Here is a 23495-nt window from a genome sequence, read left to right as displayed (position 1 = left end):
AAATTACACCAAATAACAATCTGTTAACGCAAAAATGTGAATATATGCATTTCACAAACAATAAACCACAGTTTAAGACAAATATATCACATAAAGGATCACTGTTAAAAACTCAGAACTTTGCAAAACAGAATTCCACCACATATTGTATAGCACTTGGGTAATAGGTGCCACATATTAAATAATAAATGTTAACAAAATGTTAAATATGTTAAAATATGTATAACACTAAACTATTAATTAAACATGTTTGAAAAAAACATTATTTATGTAGAAAAATACAGATTATATCATATAGTGTGACAAATAAATCATATGGTGTGACAGCAAAACCCTATCACACCATATGATATGGGGTCACTCCATATGAGGTTTCATGCACTTAGTCGAACAATGAGTCTTGAGGCTACATGCTAGGACCAAAATCATATGCTCACTTTAACATGGTAACATAGATGTAAAGGTAATTTTGACCAAAAAACTATTTACTTTTGAAATTTTCCTGAAAAATGGGTCACACCAAAAGACAGCGAAAAGTGGAACTGAGATAGGAGTGCTGGAAATACTTGATTTATTGAAAGAAATATGAGAGATAACTCAACACGTAAACTTTCAATGTCATTCTGAGAAGTTATTATACTTCCTGAATGAGGAAGGACCCCCTATCCCTAAAGGTCTCCACACAATTGCACATTTAAAAAACATAATTTAGGGTCACACCGTATGATATTGATTTTTGGGACAAAATGTTTTTGTTTATGGCTTGTTCAAAAATATTATGCCTGGACTTTAAACACTACAGACTTACAAGTAGACATCTTTAGTATTCATTGTATTTAAGTAATGGGAAAATATATTAATTAGATTTTTTTTTATTCAAAATCAAACTTTATGAAATGGGCTCGGGACAGTCACGCCATATGAGCTTTTCCTGGTTTGGCTGAACATTTTGAGAAATAGGAATATGACTGGCATGAATGGTCCATATGTTCATATAAAGCAGGTTTTTCTGAACAATATAAACACATTTATTTGCAGATTAGACATTTCTTTACTTCAGTTTGACACTCTGGACCAAAAAAAGGCCATGTCATGTCAACCACCCAAATGCAGAAATTATAAGAAATATCTATTTGCACCAAAACAGCAAGAAAGCACAAGAACGCTGGTTGTAATGGAAGAAATCCAAAAATCTCTAGCCGCAATCCAACTGGAGATAGGCAAAATCGCAACTCAACAAACAGAGATCCTGAAGCTCACGCAACAGGTGTCCAAACTTCAATCTCAGGTTGATATCTTAGGCCGCGTTCAGACTGCAGACGAATCTGATTCAAATCTGATTCCTTCTCATATCCGATTTTTTGGACTGACTGTTCACACTGCCTTTAGCAAGTGTCCAAATCGGACAGCTCTGTTCAGACTGGGTCACATCAGTAACAGATCTGACAGGTTGCTGTAGCAACGAAAACAAACATTTTTTGCCATCAGGAGGAAATACTTGCCAATTTGGTGTGATCAAACATAGAACAATACAACTAGGTGAGTGTTCATTGAATGCGTGCCTGCGTGTGTGCATTTGCGCGACAGAAACCGAAACTAATCGGTGGCAAGCTCCACTTCAAACTGTTGGAGTATTTAATTATTTAACGGCATTTAATAGAACAACGTGGATTCTTGCAACTTCAATAGAAACAGAGCAGAGACTGTATAATGCACTATTTAGCATTGAGTATTGTTAAGTCACGTTTAATATATAACATGGTCAAAAGACATACGTAGCCGTGGCCCCAGCCGTGGCGTGACTGGCTGGGACACCTGCACCGCACGCCGGCGACCCGGGTTCGATTCCCGCCCCGTGGTCCTTTCCGGATCCCACTCCTACTCTCTCTCCTGCTCATTTCCTGTCATACTCTCTACTGTCCTGTCCAATTAAAGGCATAAAAAGCCCAAAAATAATCATTAAAAAAAAAAAAAAAAAAAAAGACATAGCCGTAACGTTGGCCCACAACTCGAAATAGGTGGGTGGTGACGCGCTTCAAGCAAGTAAAGTCACGCCACGGACAGTCAAATCCGATCTGAGTGTTTGGAGCTGTTCAGACCGTTCAGACTGAGACGCATCTGTCCATATCCGATACGAATGCGATATGAAACTACCTCCTGGATGTGGTTTGCAAAAATCGGATTTCATGTGACCTGTCACTGTTCAGACTTCAAAAGTGACATCCGATTCAAATCTGAATGGGCTAAAAATCGGATTTTGGCTGGCAGTCTGAACACAGCCCTCGAGACTACACTGAAAACGCATGATGATCTGAATAAAGCTAAAGATGAGCAAATTCAAATGCTGCAGAGAAGACTGGATGATGCTGAACAATACTCTCGCATGGAAGATGTTGTTATATCTGGATTGAAAACTCACCACCGCTCCTACGCCAGGGCCGTGGCTGCTAACGTTGATGCTGACGGGATTACCATGTCTGCTGGGACGGATGCATTGGATCCGCAGGGAGCTGAAGCCGGGGCCAAGGTTGTTGGTGGCTGGGTTTCTTTGTCTGCTGGAACGAGTGCACTGGATCCGCGGGTCGCTGAGGATGGGGCCACGGCTGCTGTTGCTGATTATCCTCCATCTACCGAGTCAGAGACCTTGGAAGCGCAGGTGATCAAGTTCCTCGATGGCCAAGACATCTCCATTCGCGGCCAACAGATTGCGGCCTGTCACGCTCTCCCCCGGAAAATTAAATCCACGTATCCATCGGCAATAGACCTCTGAAGTTCGCCTACAAAAATGCCACCATCTTTGCCCAAATAAGGAGATCCGGTATCTTGAGATTTTTTCTATGGGAAAATAACATGGGGGTTTTCAATTATCGCACCTGTTAAACTCTCGTGGGGATGATGACATTGGAAATGCAGACGTTTTTTGCTACACAGTTTTGTCCACTGCCGGATAGTGGATACTGTGATCTTCGGTAGGTGAAGACGGCACACTTCGATCTTTGCTACCCCAGAGCTAACTTACAATGCAACTTGCCATAGGCAGTTAGCTTCAATTAACTCCCGGATCTCCTTATATGGGCAAAGATGGCAGCTTTGGATCCTTTTTGTAGGCGAACTTCAGAGGTCTATTATTCTCCGCTTTGTCAACAGAAAGGACAAAGTGAATTTGCTCCAGCAGGGGTTTAAGCTAAAGGGGACTGGCGTGTACGTTAATGAACATCTCACAAAGAACGGCGACATTGCAAAAGTAGCATGGCTCCTCAGAAAGGAGAACAAGATTAAAGCGACCTGGATAAGGAACTGCAAAGTTTTCATCCGTACTAAAGGAGCGACACCGGAAGAAGAACGAGTCATGGCAGTGAGCGACATTTCCGAACTCGAGACAAATGATGAGTCCAATAAATTCACTTTCTAGGCAGACAGTAATGATAGGACTAGGCCTAGGCATACTGTCGTTTCTGAACATGGTTTGTCTCTGCAACAAGTGGTATGTTCTGACATCAGTCGGTTGCGTGACATGTCTGACCTCATCTTATGCATTGTCAATCGGACTGCTGATCCCAAGCATTACAAACTCTCACGTTACCATCAATGGTCAATGCAACATTCAGATCTACCATGCAAGAAATGGCTGTCCCCCTTGTCCCTGATTCTTTTTTCAACCCTTTTGAGCGGTACATGGACAATAATGGTATATATGAAACTTTCTTTAATCCTGATACCAATAACATTCATTTGAAGTCACTAAAATCGTCTTGTGAGTACTATTCTGAAATCCAACTGAATAAGTTGTTTCACTCTTTCATAGATAGCCCCAATCTTTATCAAAAAACGTTCTCATTTTTCCATTTAAATATTAGAAGCCTCCCCAGAAATTATGATGCTCTTAAAACCTTGATGTCAACCTTGACCCACTCTTTTACAATCATGGCTTTTTCAGAGACATGGCTCAATGATGATATTAGTAATCTATACCCCCTATCAGGCTATAATGCATTTCATTCCAATAGAAAGGGTAAAAGAGGAGGGGGAGTTTCACTATATATCTCAAACAATTATAATGTCATTCCTAGAAAAGACCTTAGTTCTGATTTTGACACAACATTTGGAGAATCAATATTTATTGAAATCCCATGTTGTCAACAAGTTAATGGTAAACACATTTTGATTGGCTGTATTTATAGACCACCTGACTCTGACATAACTACATTTACTGATGCTCTCAACTCTACATTAGATATAATAAATAAAGAATGCAAACTATGTGCACTTCTTGGCGATTTCAATATTGATTTGCTCTAAGGTGACCTCACATCAGTAAATGATTTCTTGAATGCACTCTTTTCTTTTAATTTTCTTCCATTTATTACAAACCTTCCAGGATGACATCATCAACTGCTACACTCATTGATAATATATTCTTTAATTCTTTAGATTTTGAGGTCACTGCTGGCCTTTTGATGTGTGATGTATCAGACCATCTTCCAATCTTTCAAGTCATCCACCTTAATGACTTGCCTGATGTTAACTCTGCTCTGAATAAGCCAATCAAGCTCCGTAAATTCACCAGAACGAACTTAGTTGCCTTTAAGTCAACCATTAGTTCTATTTCATGGGATGAGGTTATGATATTGAAAAATGTAACAAAAGCTTATCACCTATTTCTAATGCTCTTCAACTCAGCTATTGATTTTGCCTTTCCCCTGCTTTACAATAAATCTAAAAACAGTTTTTCCAAGGGAAAGCCGTGGATAACAACAGAGTTAAAGAAGCTCTCAAGAAAGAAAAATAAACTTTACAGAAAATCGCTATCAAATCCTTCACCTATAAATGTTGAAGCCTATAAAAAATGCAAAAATAAATTCACAGCTTTAGTACACTCTCGGAAAAAATGGTACCGCTCAGTACCTTAAAAGGTACAAACGCTTGTCTCTGTGGCAGTACCTTTAGAGGGTACAGAGCAGTACCTTACAAAAGGGGTACATATTTGTACCCTCATATTATGTACCTTTAATGGTCCCATCTGTACCTTCAGGAACTATTTTGTACCTTTCCTCTATGGTACAAGTTTGTATCATCATCAAGGGTACAATATTTGTACCATTAAGGTACCACCACAGAGACAAGTCAATTTGTACCTTTAAAGGTACCTATAAGTTCCCTTAGACAAGTCAGTTTGTACCTTTAAAGGTACTTTTAAGTTCCCTTGCTGGACATCAATGAAAAAACAGTATCTTTAAAAAAAAACTGATTTATTGTATACAAATACAAAACAGTAAACACTGATTTCATCACATGGTACAAACAGAGAGAGAGACAAAAACATTGAGTAATCAAGTAATATCAGTAGGGCTAGTGTGGAGAGGGGGAGGGGGAGAGAGAGAGAGAGAGAGAGAGAGAGAGAGAGAGAGAGAGAGAGAGAGAATGAATGTGTTACATTTAAACATGTTTAGTGTGCATGAGTTTGTCACCAGGGTCAGTCCTTTGCATAAAAATAAGAATGTTCTTGTTGTGGCTGGAGTCATCCACCTTGATACGTAGTTGCAGGGAGTCGCCAATCGCTGAATAGGCCAGTCAATCTAGCTCAAAAAAGGGCCAAACCTGTAACTAATTGCAATAGTAATGGTTCATACTTTTTATTGATCCTTAAACCCTCCTGCATCACATATTAAAAATCTACTCATTTATATTTAGTGGAACATGCTTTTATTCAAGGTCAAAGGTAGCAATTTCCAATGCATTTTGCCATTGGGATTTACTACAGGTGAAATGGGTAAAAATTTAAACTATAGATATCAAATTGAAAATGTCACAGTTGTTTACTCACATTAAGGCAAATATTTTTTGTATTGCAAGTTTTCTGAAATGTGATGTTTAGATATGCAAATGAGACCAGTTTTACCTAAATATGCAATAATTTGCATATATTTCTAGAAAACTAAATCTGAACAATAGGTACAGTCAGCTTCAAAATAATTGCTGCATTTTGCTTCTATATTGGATACCAAAAGCCTATGCAAAGGGAATATTAGATATTACTTCATTTCACCTCAGAAATGAGGAAATCAAGTCAAGTCAAAATCAATGCGTTTCAATGGAAGTACATTATAGAACAAATGATTGTCAATGATATGGTATGATGAAAGTATCTCAATGCATGCCAAGTCACATAAGGAAGATATTGACCTTTAGACATAAACATATCAAGTGAGTTGGCATGCACTGAGATACTTCCATCATACCATATCATTGACAATCATTTGTTCTATAATGTACTTCCATTGAAACGCATTGATTTTGACTTGACTTGATTTCCTCATTTCTGAGGTGATATGAAGTAATATCTAATATTCCCTTTGCATAGGCTTTTGGTATCCAATATAGAAGCAAATTGCAGCAATTATTTTGAAGCTGACTGTACCTATTGTTCAGATTTAGTTTTCTAAAAATATATGCAAATTATTGCATATTTAGGTAAAACTGGTCTCATTTGCATATCTAAACATCACATTTCAGAAAACTTGCAATACAAAAAATATTTGCCTTAATGTGAGTAAACAACTGTGAAAGTTTCAATTTGATATCTATAGTTTAAAATTTTACCCATTTCACCAGTAGTAAATCCCAATGGAAAAATGCATTGGAAATTGCTACCTTTGACCTTGAAAAAAAGTATGTTCCACTAAATATAAATGGGTAGATTTTTTATATGTTAAACGTACACTATGTAGTTTTTGCTCCCATCTAGTGGTTAAATTTGATTTTGCATGCACGCTCTAGCGCCACGCGTTTTTAAATGTGCGTTGCAAGATGGCTAGAACTACGGGAAGTTGAATGGGTCGAGATTCATTCAAGATGTCTTCTACCACTTCATCGAGTTTTCTTTCCAGTGATGATGTAAGCTATTCTAAAGTTCTTTGAATAATTTGTATGATCATGTATAAGTAATTACTCCTCGAGCAACATAGTGACTTAGGCCTACGTTGTCATGCTTAGCCTATATTGTTTTTACATTAGCTTACTATCGTAATATTAGCATAGCAGCAGCTAACAACTTGACATGACAGTATAGGCTAATGCTTGTATTGCTCTAAAGGCATGAACTATGTCACTAAGTGCAGTGCTTGTCTGTAGGTTAAGTATGAGCGTCTTCACGCTGCTTCTCTGTGTAACGCGAAATGCAAAAACGCGTTTTTCCCTAGCGGTAGTGTTTAGCGGTAGCGATAGTGTTTTATGTCCCTCTCGGCAGTTCATATTTTTCTATACACCGGAAAGACATGGAAGACTTCCTGTGAACGTCCCTTTCAATGTAAATGCCGGGAAGTAATTCTTCAGCCAGCAGGACGAGTCAGATCATTGGCATATGTTATTTTACACCAAATAGGATCTATTTATGAATGAAGACGTTGACTTGAGGTACTAAAACACTTAAAATCCTACATAATGTACCTTTAATTAGATATACCTAGGGATTAGGGATGCAACGGTACAGTTTTGCCACGGTTCGGTTTGTATCACGGTTTTTGGGCCACGGTAACGGTTCGGTTTCAATATATCAATATTATCTTGGCTCTAGCATACAGGAGGTTATATTTGCCTTTTCTATTTCAAATCAACAATGTGCTTCTACTTACACTTGCAGAGAAAATATTAAATGCATAGCCAGACACAGATGAAGCAGAATCACAAAAATGTATTATAAGAAAAGAACACCATCATTGCCTTCTGTCATAAACAGGCAATATTATCCATAGTGAAGTGCAGCATAAAGTAATGTGTAATTATTTATTTATTATACCACTGCTTGGTCAAATTTCCTATTGTGGTGCGCTATTTGAAACGTGCATTATTTTTCTATATACCGCACGGCTATGATGTAGTTCCCTTCTTTTTGGCTTATTACACTTGAATATTAATTCGCCAATGTGAATGTAACGGTAAAAACAGCAATGTTGCATCTAAGACAGCGGCAATATAAATGAAAATGATAGTAGCAGTGGTATAAGCGGGATAATCAACTCCGCGTCCTGTGCGTTTCTAGGAAAATAATGCACTTATCGAAGTGTCCGCCTGCGGCGTCGGGTCCTTATTACCACTTCGAACGTGCATTATTTTCCTATAAACGCACGGCGCGTCGTTGATTATCCCTTACCTGTTGTCTTACAGAACATATAGCCCTTTTGTAATATTAAGTAGGTTGCATAAAATGTAAACTTTAAAAGTCACTTTCAACTTCTCTCTTACACACTTCGTACAGTTCAGGAATCTTACTGCTGAAATGCGTGCCGGAGGGGATATTGAAGCGATGATCGAGAACATTTATCATGTAGCGAAATCCCATACCCAAAACCACCGTATAGGCAGGGCATCATGTCTTTTCCTATGAACACGCTAATCGCATTCGTTATGTCTTTGTGTTTTTGGGAATTATAGGAATATTGTTGCCGAAAGGCTGCAGCAATGGATGGTTGGGTTTTCGGTGGCAAACTAGCTCTCCGTGCTGCTCCACTTAAGGTTAGGCTACAGCCGGGTGATGATGGCGCAAATGGGCCGACATGTTGGATGTGTTACCTTTATTAGGTGATCGTTGTGAAGCAGTGCTTGCACACTGTGCTTTGTTTACTGACGGTCTTTTTGACTTGTTCGTAGGCTACTTCGAATGTCGCCATGATCGTGCAGCCGCCGGTAAAGTTTGTTTCTTCTCACATGACTCCTTCATTTGCATTTCAACGTGCTTATTGGGTCTTGGGAAATTCAGTAAAATTCTGATTGGTTGTTGCAAGGTTGACGAGAGGCAAGCTGAACAGTCAGCGAAAACTCATCCCCCGGGTCCTAAGCACTCCTTGCTATCGCTCCCAGGCTACGCGCGTCCAATAACCTTGTATTAAATAAAAAGTTTAATGTCGCGTATACCGAAATATTGCGGTTTAGGTGAGTCTATTGAACCGAACAGGCCAAACCGAACGGTTCAATAAATTATTGAAAACCGTTGCATCCCTACTAGGGATCACAAAAAACTTTGAATGATTACTATTGCAATTAGTTATGGGTCAAACGCTAGATTGACTGGCCTAGAAGGCTTGGCTCCAGTTTGATGTGCCAGGCATCTGCACAGTCGGATAGGGTGTAGCTGGATCTTCCTAAATAGACAAAAGATAACCACTAAAATTAGTAAAGAAATCTGATTCATGAAATCAATTTACTTCACATAAGATTATGTTTTTGGAATGTCATATTACAGTTTTTACAATCACTTTGCTACTATTTTCAGAACCTTGATGTCATTTTTCAAAACTCACTTGTAACACAGGCTGTCTAATGTTCAAAACATTGGATTGTGCATTCACATCTTCAAAGAAATCTTGCACTTGCACAATCATTGATTTACAGTGAAATACCACGTAAACATACCTATAGATCACCCGCACACAAGCAACCGATTGTGTCATTGTGTCATTTTTCATACAATCATTGAATATTGTAGAACAAAATAGGTGATACAGGTTTCATTATGGTACAACATGTACAGTACAGTAAATACATCTCTGTGAAAGACTGCAGTAGTAGAGAGAATACTACCGACACAGTGGAATCATTAAAAAAGTTTGTAATGTATTGATGCAAAACACTACAGTACAATCACAACATAGGTTTATCTGAATTAAAGTAAAAATAATTGGCTATGAAATAGAAAAGAAAAGACAGCCTGATGAAACATTGTAAAATATAGTAGTCTAATTGGTTCATGGGCCACGCTAATTGGTGACAGTGAATATCGTTACAGTATCTTGAAACTTTCATGATTTGCAGTAAACATGGAAGATTGTGTGTCTGTTTCCATACAACTATGCATTAAGAGTAATGCAACAGTTACTTATTTTGAGCAGTTGTATCAATTGATAGTTAGATCATTGTAAGGAAATGAAGACACTCATTTGGAATGTAATGTGTGAATTGTCTTTAGAAATAGTAGTACTTTGATGTTAAGTTGTATCATTGAACAGGTGATTTCTGTTGAATAAACAAATGATCTAAGTTGTATGTGTATCCAAGCAATTGAGAAAAGGGTTAGAGTTTTCATTTTGATCATTGCTTGTGAGTTTTGTGTTTAGAGTTGTGAAAAATGACATCAAGGTTCTGAAAATAGTAGCAAAGTGATTGTAAAAAACTAAGTTCTGAAAATAAGATGAATGGCAAAACTTACATCATTCAGTGAAATGTAGTGCTCGAGTTTTCTGTGAAGATGGTTGGTAAATTTCTGTCTTCTGTCTGGAAATCCTGCAGTCTGTCAGGCCACCACTGACAGTTTCCCCATTCATTTCATATTCTACTGGGGAAAAAACAAAACAAAACATAATTTCATACAACTAGTTAGACACTACAATGGTTATAATACACGCACATCCCTTGCACGAACACAACCTACACTAACCTGTGAAAAAAATCCCATTAATTCACCATTGAACTTAAAACATCAAGTCAGCAAGGTTAGTGCGAGCCTTCACCAACCATGTGGCTTAGCTAACTGATGAACTGAAACGGCTTTGATGCTACCAAGTACGTATAAATACAATTCTAAGTTTACTTCAACATCTTTTTCAGAGCCAAACAGGCCATGTAACATCCGTGCTAACGTTAGCTACCTAAAGCCAGTGAACATGTGGCGTCAGCTAGCTAGCAGCTAGCCAATATAGCGCTAGCTTCCAAAGCTAGCTGTAACGTTTTTTTTTTTTACCCCACACAACTAGACAACTAGCTACAGTGGGTACGGGTTGAGAATGCACCTTCTCCCGCGGGACTCCCGAAGAGATCCCGCAGGCCGTCAAGCCGATTTTTTTCGAGCCTAAGGCAATGTACCCAAACAACCACCAGGTGGCAGAAAGTTTCATCCCACATTTCAAAATGATGAAGACCGCATATCCGTCAATAGTCGACTCCTTAATCTCATTTAATCATTACAATGAAGGTGATGACTGGCGAAATTATTCAAACAACGTTTCAATGAACCATTGTTGAAATGAATGAAAATGGTTATAGAAAATCGCCTACAGCCTAACGCCGACACAGCTGATTCTTTGATTGATTCTAAGCTGTTTTGATGTAGGGGATGGGTAAACTGGCGCGCTACAAACATGCTACCAATCAAATGTAATATTAGTAGGACTAGCCTACTTAGACACTTTAGTCATAGGCAACGTTGCCATGTTAATTTGGGCTAGAAGTGCTTGCTTGTGGTGGCGCTCCTGTCCGCTGCTTCTCCCGAATTGTGTGGCAAATTTGTCAGCAATCAGCTTAAATGTCAAATCATATTTATTTCTCTTTGTCGCCATGGTATTGGGGGAAACGCAGAGAAACGAGATGGTCAGTCCTCGTATTTTTTCTTCGCGTTTCGTTATAAGAAATATATAAGTAATAGTTAGTCTTCTTCCGTATTGAACAGATAGGCTACGGGACGCTCTTTGTTCCGTATTTTAAGGAACTACTCAATGCACACACACTACAATGAAAAACACACAAAGAAATCACTAAACATATAGCCTACAACCTAATGACACTTTAATGCAGCGTTTCTCAAACTATGGGCCGCGAAACGTGGAGACTGCTGCTGGTCCGCGAGACATGGGGTGAAATTAGGTCCGGTGATCTGATAATTTGCTGCGCAATTGACCAAGCAACCGCGGACCGACAGAAAAAGAAAGCAAACGTTGCGGCGGAAATGCTTCCTAATTTTATGTGTTTAAACATAGAGACATACAATTAGGTGTGTCTGTTATTATGATAATTTTCGAGCATAACTGCTTGTCCATAGCTCAGTGACAGGTGTTAATAGCCTTGCCATAAGCACTGCTGCTTCTTTTATTATGCGGTTAGAGCATATAAGCGCTTACTCATATAGACTATAACTCAGGGACAGGTGCAAAACCACCAACTGGGATGGATCGAAGGGCAAGCAAGCACTGCCACACAACGTGAAGGCCTTTGTGTTGTCAACACTAAAGTCTCCTACGATGGGGAGAAGTGGCCGCAAGGACTGCATCGATAAGATCAACGAATACAGTAATGTTTTACAACCCAGCTGGTATCCGCTGTTCATTCCGACATATCCCCACTCGGCGGTAGGTCTAGGCCTATTTAACTTTTTTTTTTTTCAAACAACGTGCCATTCCGACATGAGGTCATTAATAGGCTATTAATGTCATAACTATTAGGCTATCATTAGGCTTACTATGCATGGCTGTAGGCAGCTATGAGGCCACTGAGATCTGGACCTCATCGGTTTTGTGAAAGCCGATTGGAAATACTTAAGTTTAGAGCGAACGTTTCAACTATGTTTGCCATGGTAGACAAAAACACTCAAATAAAACAATAGCCTAAAAAATAACTGCATGCGTAATGGACACGGCTCTATATCCTAAATAATTTTCGAGGTTCGCCATTTGGTAATATGACCTATCCTTACTGACAATAATTTAGATTGAGCACAACTAAAGTTGCACGAAGGCAAAATACAGTCCTAAAAGCCTATTCTATATAGCCTGGCCAATATTGTAGATGTGCAAAAGCAGCATTTGCGTGCGTGCTTGCCGGTGAGGTGTAGCCTACAAAAATGAGCATAACATCTGATTATTAAAGTATGGCTATAGGATATAGGCTAGAGAAGAGTTGGTTTAAAAGTCAAGTGTAGTAAAAAAGTTTGTGCACATCCCCGGTCAAGGTGCAGAACAAGAGTAGGCTAAATCATAAAAAAAAATGGAAAAAGGTTCGCACACTTGAAATCCTTCTTTTATAGGATATAGGCTAGAGAAGAGTTGGTTTAAAATTCAAGTGTAGTAAAAAAGTTTGTGCACATCCCCGGTCAAGGTGCAGAACAAGAGTAGGCTAAATCATAAAAAAAATGGAAAAAGGTTCGCACACTTGAAATCCTTCTTTTTTGATTTGATTTGGTCTTCTTCAGATTAAAATTCAAGTACGTGCGCTATTTAACCCCTCGAGACCGACTGCAGTCTGCTGACACAGCCAGACGACTCTCCCAACCCATTCATTCGTTTTGGCCGATATAATCCATTCATTCGTTTTGTGCGTAGGCCTATATAGATTCCTGCATGCTGCATTACCGTGACCCTTAGCCTACCTTGTGGATGATTTTTTCTCATTGGAATACAGCAGGACAGAATGCCTTTTATCTAACAAACGCAAAAGCTGAGATTGTTGGAAGGACTAGGCTACTCAACAAACTTGTTTTTCGTTTCTGGGAGATCTCGTTATCGTTTTGGATTGTCGGATTTTTATACTTATTGTTTGGACTTATGGACAATGAACTTTGAGGGGTGGTTGTTAGTGCTTTACAAAGCTTTGTGTTAATAAGTGTCGGTCCTCCTATCCTTCAGCTCACTGCGCGATGCAGTTGCGCATAGTGGCCACGAAGTCATTAACTGTTTACGACACAATACATGATATTTGTGTTTTTCGTTTCTTAGATTTAATGCATGTTTGACATGTAAACAGGCCTTCAGTCCGTTAACTTAAGGCCTTCTTTTGCATGGGGTTGCTCGCATCCGCCCGTAACCTAGACTATTATGTGCGTAGTGGCTGCATACTCTTATAATAAGAGGCAAATTGTTACAGGACAACTTAAACTGACTTCCCCAATGCTTCCCCGCAGCACATTACATTTTAATATAGGCTAATATAGGATGAACAAAGTCTATGCTATATTAAATCCAGTAGCCTAATAATTCTATGTGCCACGTCCGATTTCGCAAGTGATGTAGTAGGCTACGTTTAAACATCGACAAACGTCTGTGAGACTACCCATTTCATGAAGAGCAATTGTCTTGTGCGATCATTCCCCCTCCCCCACACTTGTCTAACCAGTTCACTAGACATTATAGCCTACCTGTATGCGGCATTGGACGATTGCCTCCCTCCCCCCTCTCTCTCGACAGACACTTCCTGACACTAGGGCTCGGGATCATGACATCAAAACTTCGCGGGCACAGCCACATTGGCAGCTTCACTCCTTAGTTTACTATGGATTACTATGGATTTACTCCCGCCTTTTAGTGTGTTCCTGTTACTTAGTTTTTGCCTTCTTGGTAGTATGTTGCTGTGTAGTGGGGTGTAACAGTGTAACCCACGATCGCAAGAGGAAAAGAATAAATCGCTACTATTTCTGCTTCTTGTCTTGTGCATCTGAATGAATGGATATTACGTTCAGTGCGCTACCAAATGGCGGCGATATTCCTAGAATGCAAGGCGTGTGCCCGAGCCCTATTATGTAAATGTAAAAATGTGTGTGTGTGTGTGTGTGTGTGTGTGTGTGTGTGTGTGTGTGTGTGTGCGCTGAACCACGAATTCACATATTAACTTTTCTTTTCAGCAGACATCGCAATCATAAAAAAATCGCAAAACTTTTTAATAAAATAATGCCTCTTGTCTTAATGGGTTCCGGAGGTTCGTAGAGTAAGTTTTGAACCCCGGTCGCTGACGTATGATTAAGATGCCTCAACCATTTACGCCACAGTTCGAGTGTCAATTTCTTCGCACTTAGCCAAGAAATATAAAGGATTCAGTCAGTCGAGTTCATTTAGCCTATTCGCGGCATGCACTTGAAACGCCGATCAAAAGTTCTGACATGTTAAACTGACGTTAGTCATTAATTCACCACATGATAAAATGCTGTTATATTGACGCACAGTAGCCCACGGTAGTCTATGTCTATCTCTGAATCAACATGAACATGCATAACGAGATCCATATATTCTAAGTTGCTAGAAACTTCTTTTGCGGAGCTAGGCCTACTAGTCGATGGTTACAATGAATCACCCTCACTGCCCTATCGCATATCTGACCATCCATTGTTATAATGTTACAAAATGCGCGATCTTCTCCAATCATGTAGCCTACGGTTATAAGTAAAGTGACATGATAGGCATGTAGGCATATTAAATATATTTCTGTTAAATACGTTTTATTTTCAGTTGTCAAAAGTGGTGGGGACAAAATCTGTGATAAAGTGCTGGGTAAGCTATACCCAGCGTCGCCGGTTAAAATGAACATGCCTCCGTTTTAAAATAGCCTATAGGCCTACACATTTCTAAGTATTCCTAACATAAATGTAGCCTAAATGTCCATCTTGTCCATCTCTTTCGTCTTCGCCTTGACAATAATAGCCTATTCACGGAAATGCGGTCTTGTAACCGTAATGAATTAATGAATTAATCTAAGGTTGCCTATATCGAGTCTTTCAGGTTGAATTGAAGGCTTCTAAAACCATTTTCATTAATTTCAACAATGGTTTATTGAAACGTCGTTTGATTATAATTTCGCCAGTCATCACCTTCATTTTAATGATTAAATGAGACGGATTAAATGAGACGGATATGCGGAGCATTTCTCTCCCTCTCCATTGACCAAAACGTTGCTCTGGCATCTCTGCTGGACTGACTGAGTTATAGGCTACGTCGAGTGAGAGAGCCAGCTGTGAGGTACGCTGTAAAACATTCGAAAACTCTGAAACTGCAATCTGACATGCCGAGCGTGATGTCTCTTTTCTCCGCTTGTCACCAGCGCGGTGTCTTCGGGTTTTTCCGTGTTTTCCGGTATGAGCCGAACCTTCCTTTTATTAAGGCGGTCTTATGTTGCCCCCTTGCGGTTGCAGTTTTAATTAAAGTCCCGATGCTTCGGGAGTCCCGATGTGCGGGAAAGAAAGGAGCATTCTCAACCCGTACCATCTGTAGCTCTAACATTGGTTTAAATTAACACTTGACGTGATCCCAACTCCGTTAAAATGTCACCAAAGCACTGAGTAATGTTAGATCCCTACCTTGCATGCATGAAACTGGTTGAGCTAAGAAACCTTAGCAACTCGTCCTGGCAGCTAGGTTCAAGCTAGCATTTAGCTATTATACCACACGAAGTCCTGTTAAAAGTTTAACGCTATTGGCAATGATACAAACAACTTTGCTCACCTTTTTTCCCCCGTTCATCTTTGGTTACGTCCAGTCACCTTTAGAAAGTCCATGCAGAGGGTTTTCGGTTGTTGTCAGCGCAGCATTTATCTCTCCCAGCCAGACCGACCCACTGTCGGCGTCGACTGTGTCGTGTCGACCGTTAAAATCCAAATGGAACACTCGGGAAGCCCGTTACGTAACCTACGCAGCACTGTCCGTTGTCCACTGATGATAGCTTGCTAACTTATTAGCTGGTACACACATCGTCAACCTCACTCCTGACGAATTTGTTTGTTATGAAAATAGGATTGTTATTCTATTCAACCCATATTTCTCATCTCGTTTTCAAAGACAAATCATAAAATAGGCTAACTTTTAAAATACATGTATAATCCCCTACCAGTTTTCACAATCATCCGCCATGTTTTTTATTTTTGCCAAGGTCGAGAGCTCTAGCAGGATAGGCGATCTGATTGGCTGACGTATCATGGGTACAAAACTTTGTGGTACAAACTTGTACTTTCACAAATGTTGTACTTTGAGAGGTACAACATTGTATCACAGAGGTTCAGTACTGTATCTTTACAGGTACAACAAACTGAAAGGAACAATTTTGTACCTGGAGGTTTAATACTTGTACCCCTGTGTACCTTTTTTTCTGAGAGTGTAAGGAAAACTAAGAAAAAATTCTATTCAGACCAATTTATCCAGGCTTCAAACGATATGAAAACAACCTGGAACCTTATCAATCGTCTGTTGAATCGCTCTGCTTCCCTATCATCTGCTCCTATGGAGATGAATGGCAGGGAAGGGGTTCTGTCCAGCTCAATTGATATCGCTAATGGCTTCAATAACTTTTTTGCAAATATTGGCCCTGAACTGGCATCTAACATCAAAGGGTCTGACGTGCATCCTTGTATTTTTATCAAGGGACAGTATTCTCCACTTCACACTCTAGATCCCCCAACCTCACAGGAAGTCCGCGACATCACCATGGCATTAAAAAACTCAGCCCATGGACATGATGGCATTAAAAGCATCCTTATCAAAGAATCTATTGACTTCATCATTCAACCCCTCACTCACATCCTCTCTTTATCTCTGCAATCTGGGATCATTCCCCCGGATCTGAAGATTGCCAAAGTCATCCCAATATTTAAATCTGGGGATGCCAAGGACTTTTGCAATTATCGACCAATTTATTTTACCCTGTATCTCTAAAATTCTGGAAAAGCTTGTTTACTCCAGACTTTCTATTCACTTATCAGTTAACGACATATTATATAAACACCAATATGGCTTCCGTAAAAAATACTCCACTGAGCATGCTCTTCTACAGCTTGTGAATTACATCTCTTCAGCTCTTGACAACAAGAAATTTGCTCTTGGTGTCTTGCTTGACCTGAGTAAAGCGTTCGATACGGTATGCCACGATATACTCATTGCTAAACTCAAGAGATATGGAGTGGAGGATACAGCCCTTGCTTGGTTTGCTAACTACTTAACAAATAGAGAACAATATGTGTGTATGAATGGTATTTCTTCTAAAAAAGCAAGTATTCTGTATGGCGTTCCGCAGGGATCAATTCTGGGTCCCTTATTATTCTTAATTAATATTAATGACATGGCTTCACTTTGTACCAATGTCCTTCCAGTTTTGTTTGCGGATGATGCCAACATCATAGCTTCACATGATGATTTTAATATACTTATCAGTAACGTTAATAACGAATTGCATATGTTAGAGAAATGGTTTCAGCTGAACAAACTGACCCTCAATGTGAAGAAATGCAATTTTATGATTTTTTGTAATCCACACAAACATTATTCTAGAGAGCAAGCCAAAATATATATTAATAACACTGGAGTTGAACTTGTTCAGCAAACTAAATTCTTAGGGGTCATAATTGACAGTGCACTGAAGTGGTCTAACCATATTGACCTAGTCTCTAAAAGGTCTGCAAAAATGCTGGGCATATTGAGGAAAGTTTACCACTTAATTCACTCCACAGCTCATTTAACTTTGTACTATAGTTTCTTCTTTCCATTCATTAATTATTGCAATATTGTCTGGGCGGCCACATATCCTACTCATCTCAAAAAACTTTTAATCATACAGAAGAAATTTCTTAGGATAATCTCCCATTCAAGTAGATATGCACCATCTGCGCCACTTTTTAAAAGATACAACTTACTACCCATAGATAAAGTCAATTCATATCAAACATGTTTATTTGTCCATAAATTTCTATATAGCTAAACTGAAATTCCACTCACTCTCCAGAACATATTTATTACCACAGCTGACACCCATACATATCATACAAGATCTAGGAACAACAACCTACTGCTTCCACGCACACATACATCTAGGCACCAGTTTAACATTTCATTTAGAGGCCCAAAGCTGTGGAGTGAATTAAGTCCACAGCTTAGATCAATTTCTTCCTCCACTGCTTTTAAAAAGCAGTTGAAGACACACTTACTGTCAATTAGGGCCGGGACTTTAGCGCGTTAATTACGATTAATTAATTACACAAACATTAATGCGTTAAAAAAATTGACGCATTTTAATCGTATGCCTATTTATTTTTGCACCGCGGAACGTTTCTCACTGGATGAGTTTCAGACGGACCGATTATACTGGAGCACCAAGTAACGCACATGAGTTCGGTTCAGACAAAACAAACCACAGTGGCACAGTGAACATGAACAAAGAAGCTGATGTGACCGCGTTGGTTGGCCCCGTGGATGGGAAATGTTGTTACAAAAAACGAACGGATGGATGGAAGCGTAGATAAGAGCATGGTTGTGTGCAACCTATGCAACAAGGACGTATCACCGCAGGTATCACCTCAGTGCAAAACATAAAGCAGCTAGCTGCTAGCGTGGATAAAGTATTGTGATACTCCAGACACTTGAGGGAAACCTCTGAGCTTTATTTGCTCAGAGGTTTCCGAGTTGCTGTTACAGCCACAACTCACGCTTATAACAGTAATCCACCGCACCTAATTCCATGTCCAACTTTCATAGACCTAAAAGAAACTTCACACTCAGAACCGCATACAAGCACACACGCACACACGTAAACTCCGCCCCCCAGTTCCCCTTAAAGGGACACAACAATTTCATGAACTCAACTCAAGGTAACAGGTGACACAATTAACAGGATATCACAATATAGTTTACAGAAGGTCTACCTATCTATAGGCTACATGAATTTCTGAAAATGTACTATTTCTAAATATGGTATTGCTACACTTTATGGCAAAAATTGCACTGGTCTGTTGGACTTATTAATAAACAATATTTTTGTTGCTTAAGCTTAGGCCTAGGTATTCAGTCATTATCCAATAGTAGGCTATACTAAAAATCCATGTGGAAAAAAAATACCTCTCACTGTTCTCAGGTCATATATTTATATACAATTAAAATGCGATTAATTTCGATTAATTAATTACAAAGCCTCTAATTAATTAGATTAATTTTTTTAATCGAGTCCCAGCCCTACTGTCAATATGAAGTAATTTTTGCCTGTGTCCTTTCTTCTCTCTCAATATCTATTTTTGAGATTTGTCTTTTTCCTGTTTTGTCTTGATCCTAGCTTTGATTTGATCAAAGTAACTATTTTGCGTTCAATGTTTCCTTTTTTTTGAGTGAACATGTGTAATGTTTAGTTTGCATGTTACAAGTGAACTTAATGTGGCAATAGGTGTGGAACTCTGTACAAGCCTTCTAGGCTTCGTTCCCACCTTGCACAGATACTTCAATTTGTGCTAAACAAATAAACTAAAACTAAACTAAACTAAACTACCTTAACCTAGGCCAGCGGTTCCCAAACTTTTTTCCCCACGCACACCCGCCTACATTCTGACTTCAGACCTGCAAACCTGTCGCTTTCCGGCTTATCTATCTATCTATCTATCTTCACGTGAATCGCGCAGAACCGGAGAGTTTTTATGGGGGTATGGTCTGTATGCAATGCAAGCTGGAATTGCAAAACATTATTGGCTAATTCTTGTAATTGACACTTCTCTGGGCCAACGTCAACAGTGTATATAGATCGTTTTGTTTAACAAATTATAAGCAAGGTCACTTCTGTTGCCAGGCAACTCTAAACAAATACCTCCGTTTTCAGACGTGTCTGACACGTTTTCCACACGTTTCCCCCCTCGTTAGTATTTGGTGTTAACCAGCACCTTCATTCAATGTTGAAAGTAAGTGTCAGATACGTTCGTTATAAAACGTTGTTATTTACACCCGTTTTGAATGTGTAATTTACGTTGTTTTTTAGTTGGTATTTTTACCAAATTTGCATCTTCTGTTGACGTTGGGCCAATCTTAGCACTTGCTTCAGAATCTTGAACACAGCGGCAAGTTTGACGTTTGGATAAGACGCCTGGCTACCGCGTGGCGTGAGTCATTTTTGTCAGGGAGGACACCGCGGTCGGTTCACAAATATGAACGTAGAGGTAAACGGGCACTTCTAAGTGCATTTATTTCTTGGACCGAACGCCGTGGAGTCCATTATCCCACTTATTCCACTGTTACCATTTGTTTTGGGTTAATTTCTTGTTCTGAACGTTTAAACAGAGACGATGTAAAAACTAGGCAATCTTTGGTTTAAATCGCTAAAAATATATTGTCTTGTTAGTAGAACTATACTTCTATCCACCACATATCAACTAATTTCTAAACTTGCAGTAGGCCTACAAACTGCTGTTACTAGTTCTAAATGAATGATTGCTATGGCCAAAAGCCAGTCAGTTCTATCTGTTTTCTATGAACCTTAGCTTTGAAACAACGCTATTTTAATTGCCATATATGCCATCCAACTAGCTAAAATCAACCACCGTCATGTGCGACAATGTTATGTTCTGAACGTCTACAGCTTGGATGCAACGTGACTGTTCATTTAAACTTCACAACGAGTTTGCCAAATTAATAAGCTATTCCAGTGTGATACGGCCAACAAATTGGATCTAGGTCATAGGTGTGCAAATAACGTTTAATGCACCCTCTGTAGAACGCAGGACGCGTATTGATTTGCATTGAGCTCAATGAGCATCAAACAGACTAATAGGCTAACTGGGAAAAACACCATGCAATATCTAGCTATGGTGAAGAAGACCCAAGCAGCAAACATACGTGTTGTACACATTTTTTTCCGGTGCTCAGTTGGTGTCGGACACGTTCAGAATTGGTTCAGAATAATGTTCATTTTTGGTAAATGTGTAGGTTCCCGATTACGCTTTTAACACGTTCCAGAATAGTTCATATTAAGTGTCCAGTACGTTTTGGGCACGTTGCAAAAGGGTGTTAAACACAATGGTTGTGAAAAAAACTTTCAATGAATGTGCATATCTGTTAACTTTTGACACCGCAATATCATCTGTTGACTTTAGAATCTTTGCTGTTGACTGTCTATTTCACGATATTGTTGTTACCTTGGTGACTATGGGAGAGAAACATCCAACCGCATGTCTTCATGTTAGCAGATTCGACATTAGAATTGTATTATTACATTGTCTTAACTTACCGTTCCATACGTCTTGAAGTTCAACGACCACATTCGGATTATATTAGTAATTGTCAGCTGGACATTTAAACCGCTTTAGGTATAATACTTTCATGTCTACGGTGTATTTTTTTCCTAATAAACAATTACATCAGTGGTTATATCCGGTGATAACAACATCAACTGAGTAGGCTAGCCTAAGCTAAAATGTCCCAACCACATTGTTTCAAACTAATAATATAGCCAATAAACTAAGCAACTGAATTACAATGCATGCTGGGAAGCAAATCTCAATAGCCTTACACGAAATGTAATTGAAGTTATCAGATATCAGCTTATATTTTATAGTTAAACTATAGTTAAATAACGTGTATACAGTAAAGTCATACAATTGTGATAAACATGAATTATTCTGAAAAGTTTTTATATATAGGTCGTTTTGTTTAACAAATTATAAGCAAGGTCACTTCTGTTGCTAGGCAACTCTAAACAAATACCTCCGTTTTCAGACATGTCTGACACGTTTTCCACACGTTTCCCCCCTCGTTAGTATTTAGTGTTAACCAGCACCTTCATTCAATGTTGAAAGTAAGTGTCAGATACGTTCGTTATAAAACATTGTTATTTAACCCGTTTTGAACGTGTAATTTACGTTGTTTTTTAGTTGGTATTTTTACCAAATTTGCATCTTCTGTTGACGTTGGAATCAGTGCTAGGTGTGTTGGATATTGCACTTGTCTTTTGGCACCAGGTTTGTACTGGTGCCAGAAAACACGTTTATAGAACGTACTATGCACGTTTGTTTTATTTGAAACCAAAATACAACCGAAATAAAACGTTTGTTTTGGTTCAAATAACGTGTTTTGCTGCTTGGGGAGTATGTGATGATGTGGGGCTATTTTAATTCCTAAGGCCAAGGGAACTTTATCAGGATGCATAGTATCCTGGATCCATGAAATAGCTGGCCTTTAACCCTCTAAGCGCCACAGGGGACTATAGTCGACAAGATGCGGTACTGGATAAAACGGCCGATTTTAATAGGGTGTCAAATTTCGTTCAAACTCCCTGCCACTAGTTGGCAGACATGTCATACTACGTCCCCGACTCCGTGTGAGCCATTGTATCAGAGCGGTATTTTGAACGTAAACGAGTATTAGCATTAGACATGGAAACACATGGAAAAAGTTTACCAGGAATGAAGTGTTGGGTCTTCTGTTCGCTAACAGTTATTGTGATGGGAAATATCTGCCTTCAGAAGATGACGGGGATTTGTTTATTCACATGCGTCTCCGCCTGCAATGCTGAAGCTGGACAACGTGAGAGATAAGTCTACACCAAGCACAAACGTGGATCCTTTGCCCAATGTCAGTGTTAGGAACATTATTTCACGGGTCTAGGTGTTCATAGGCAAGTTAGAAGACCCTCATCAGACGTGTTATTTGTGTAGAGAACGACAGTATTGGTCGGGGCACTGCCATTTTTATCGCGCTAGCTATTTTGCCCTTTCGTTTTCATTGTGTCTCTCCATAATTGCGAGGACAGGTAACGTGATGGAGAATTTGTCTAATACTATTGTGTATGTCGGTATGGAGGTTGAAGTGTCCATAGGACAGCGTTTCTCAAACTGTGGGGCGCGCCAGAGACATGCCAGGTGGGGCACGAGCTGACGTGAAAAACCGGAGATTTCTTTTTAATCTGTAGCCTGTGCCTTCCTTTATTGATAATTACGAGAATGCACCTCCATCTCACAAAACAAACACAAACAAGGTAATCTAGACTCTTATAGGCCAATCATTGACCAGATGAAAATGTTAGTCTGTCCTGGAACCATAGTCCGAAAAAAATGATTGATGTCGGAATTTGAATTGCAGCGGAAACAAAAAAACCCATTTATGTTCGAGACGAGCGCAGTAAAATTGAAGGATATCTTGGCTATCTGTCCGACGACACAATTGCTGTTCTGCGATCTCGAAGAACAAGTGCTTGACAAACGCAAACACTCATGTTTTGCCTTACAAGTGGACAAG

General features: G+C 39.3%; 1 protein-coding gene across 2 annotated transcripts in view; it reads right to left on the bottom strand.

The window, feature by feature from the left end:
• The window catches only part of aig1 (androgen-induced 1 (H. sapiens)), a 109032-nt gene that overhangs the window by 47015 nt on the left and 38522 nt on the right, over positions 1–23495 (bottom strand). The gene's annotated exons all lie outside the window — the stretch shown is intronic.

Source organism: Sardina pilchardus, chromosome 12, assembly GCF_963854185.1.
Source record: "Sardina pilchardus chromosome 12, fSarPil1.1, whole genome shotgun sequence".
NCBI classification, from domain to species: Eukaryota; Metazoa; Chordata; class Actinopteri; order Clupeiformes; family Clupeidae; genus Sardina; species Sardina pilchardus.
The sequence above is the reverse complement of the archived record's forward strand: the minus strand, read 5'-3'. Positions and strand labels throughout refer to the sequence as shown.